Here is a 3,808-nt window from a genome sequence, read left to right as displayed (position 1 = left end):
TTTCTGGCGAGTGTGATAACTGCCAATCCAATGTTTTGTTGCCAGAATAATTGCAATATTATATTTGTCCCCATTTAATAAAGTGCCCATAACATATTTGCCATTTATTCTGTGTCTAAAATCTCCCACTTAATTTAAGCCACTTTAGCAAACGGACCCCTAAGTATTTGGCTAAATATTCTTAAATGCACCCCCCCCCCCCCCTATTTTATTATCTCTAGCACTTCTTTTTTTTTCTTACTTAGATTTTTATTGTTTTTTGGGCAAATAAACATTTATACAGCACCTCTCTTGCACTCCCAGGGCAAAATGTCACCAGTTTTATGCTGCCGATTGTCGCGTGCGTAATGTCGCGACAATTAGTGCTTGCGATAAATAGCGTGCATGCGAAAAATACCGCTATTTATATATAAATAACACTATTTATCGCGACAAAATTATCGCATGAAATACCGCGCGTAAAATAGCGCGAGTATGCTTATAGTGAATCGTGCGAAAAGTCGCAAAAATTAAGACGCGATAACATTTTTAACGCAAGCTAAAAATAGCGCACGTTAAATCGAACTTTAGTGAATCGGGCCCCCAGTGTCTGCACTTCCATTGGTAAAGAAGCCCTGCTGATTTATAAATGTGAATTGACTAAGGAAAACTTGTATTACAACTTGCAATCGATACTAAGAAAATGCAGCTATGTGTCCGCATTGTTAAACTGGTAAAGTTACTACTCAAGTTTTACTTGGCAATGTGTCCTTAAATGAGGCCCCTTCCAGGGTGCTGATGCCTTGTGCACCCTGGGTGAATTTACTTGCATGTATATTTCCTCCTTAAAGGCAAGGGGGTAATTGCTGGGTTCCCTTGGGACCATAAGCCTTGTACTTTCACTTTGCAGGCAATTAACTCCATGTAAGTCACCAGATTCTTGTGCAGAATAAAAGGACTTATGGTATACACTGTATAAATAGGGACATAATTAGAACATGTAAACACAGAGCTAACAAGCTAGAAAAGCTAAAAAGTTGATAAATTACTGTCACTATAGGCTTTTCTAGATTCTTTTACTCATTCCTTTTTCTTTACGTTTTAAAGGCAGGTAATGTGTAACACTGCAAATATATATCAGGCAATCGGTGGCATCTGGTAACTCGTGTTTTCAAACAGCTGATTCAGTACTTTGTGGGAAATGATTTTATCCTTTAAAAAGAGGATGCTGCATACTATGTTTCTATAATATTCTATTCCAGCCACTAGAGATACAGAGCATTTAGGATAAAGATCACTTATCAACTGTACAGCTACTGATACATCATATAGCAGAAAAGAATAAGAAAATGAGCAAAATTGAGCTTTTTGAATTCCGGGATATGTGTGGCGACTCTCTGTCTCTGTCTGCTGACACTCCGGATTTGGCACTGGTTGGATTCCTTAAGAGAGCACAGTCACTCAGAGTATTCGGGGAGCCCTGGATTGTGTTTACTGATCTCAAATACCAGGGACATTTTGTAGTCTACAAAGAAGGAAGTTACAACTCAATTCCAAGTGTCAGCAGACTGATCTGTTCCCTTCGAATTGTTAAAGGGGGGTTGTACGAACCCAAGATTACATTGTATGAACAAGCCAACTATGGAGGGCGAGCACAGGTTCTGCAAAAAGATGCAGATTCACTGAAACCTTATGGCCTTTACAAATTAATTTCATCCCACAAAGTGGAGAAAGGAGCTTGGGTCATATATGATGATGATTTTTTCACTGGGAATGCAATGGTGACAATAGCTGGGGATACTATTCCTGACTATGGCAAAACTGGTTGGCGCTACAAAGCGAGCTCTGTGAAGTCCATTGCAGCTCTTGACACCTATCTAACTGCTGGACACAGCTGAAGATTACCCAGACTGATGTTGTAGTGGCTTCTCTTTTAAAATGTCAATTTGCAAGATGGTAATGACTTAAATGAAAAGTTTAAATCCTGAAGTATTGTAGCATTGATTTTCTTTTTGCCTTCTTGTGATTAACGTACTTTTATTGATGAAAACTAATGAAAGCAGCATTTAGGAACTACAGTAGATTATGTGATATGGGTTACATGCCTCCAGTACAATGAAAAAGGATCTACAGAGCCAGCCCCTCCAGAGCTGTTGCAGAATGTGGAAATTGCTCAATGGCAACTACTTTCCTTTTGTTTTTTCCTAGCTATGATAGCAATAAATATTCTGTACATGCAATGGTCAGCCGTGTGTCCCTGGTGTGAAATAATATACAGGTGAGCACAAAGCAGACAGCCATTTGTATTCATTTTTAAGTTTTGCCAAATTTTGCATTTTGGTGTAAATAAATACTACAAAAACTTTTTAAAACACCATATATTTTGAATATGTTTTACAATCAGCAAATAATGTATATGCAGAAACCAACATTAAAAACAAGCAGAAATGAATTCACTATATGCCCATATTGCAGGAGTTTAACAATAAAGGCAAGACAGGCAAGGTCATGGAGAATTTCTTTACTGTACAGGCAAAAATACCCTTCCAAAAGAGAAATTATAATTTGTTATTGGTGGGTTGTTGGTTGGGTGCCATGAGTCATGTGGTGATAATGATATTAATAAAAGTTAATATACCTGTATCACCCTTGCTTCCTTTCTACTGCAGAATTATTCCTGCATCTGTATTATTGGTTTACATGCTAATGTATATTTGTTGTGACTTTTATCTTCCTTGATTATTGTCTTTTATTTAGAAGTGTGAGATTGGTTATCCAGACTACAATATTCGTTATTTTAAATTATTCTATTATAACATCTATATTTATAATTCTGAAACTGAAGGTAATCCCTGCACTTTTTAAATTAATGTTCGTTGTTTATTCAAAATTAAACCCTACCTTTCCCTTTGCATTTTTTTTTTTTGGTATCTCAGCTCAAGATAGGATTTCCATGAGGTAGGACTGCTAGGACAGGCACAATGGTGTCAAGTCGTCTCCCTGGCAAATAGAAGCAAAGGATACATTAAAACCTTTCTTTTGGAACTCCACAATAAAGGAGGCAGAATTGATGGTGTAAAGTTTCAGTGAAGGGTAAATACTTAGGAGGTGAGAAGTGGTAGCAAATGGACCATATGAAGAGTACTAGCTACAGTTATATAAGAATAAGATTAGTCAACCAGTTAAGGAACCCAAGTGCATAGTCTGAGATTTAAGGTGTTCCTTGGTCAGCTGCTGCAGACATGCTCAGTAAAGGCTGTCTTTGGAACACTTAAGTAAGTAAAGCAAAAAAGTGCTATTGTGTAATGTGTTGGTGCTGAACTTCAAATACTGGTCTACTACTGTGGTACACATTCCCTTTTCCTGTTAAATAAGAATGTTTAAGAACCACAGGGGTCCGAGTGATTTTACACCACTAAAATCAAAATTTCACCCTTGAGTGTAAAGAATCAACAATGTAAGATAATGTGGCATCCAAAGTGGCAGTGCATTATACCCTCCTTTGCTCAGAATACCCAATCAACATACATACCTAAAGTGACTTGTTTTCTTTGCCCAAGACATTCCTCTTAGTGTAAATTTCTCTTGCTGCTATTTCTAAACACTGGTCAATTTAACTCCGTTCTATCAGTGAACATTGATGTCTATTTCATCTTTTCTACTAAGTCTAGTGGTGGATGCAATCCATGTTCCAAACAAAATTCACTTCCACTCTAACAAAGCTGTGTTGAGCAACTGGGGGAAAGTCCCATATACAGAATCAAAAGCTTCACTACCACTATATATGCCAGTAACTGTAATGATACAATTAATCCTCCATGCACATAGC

The sequence above is a fragment of the Xenopus tropicalis genome, chromosome 1 (assembly GCF_000004195.4).
Source record: "Xenopus tropicalis strain Nigerian chromosome 1, UCB_Xtro_10.0, whole genome shotgun sequence".
NCBI classification, from domain to species: domain Eukaryota; kingdom Metazoa; phylum Chordata; class Amphibia; order Anura; family Pipidae; genus Xenopus; species Xenopus tropicalis.
This window is presented reverse-complemented; position numbering follows the sequence as displayed.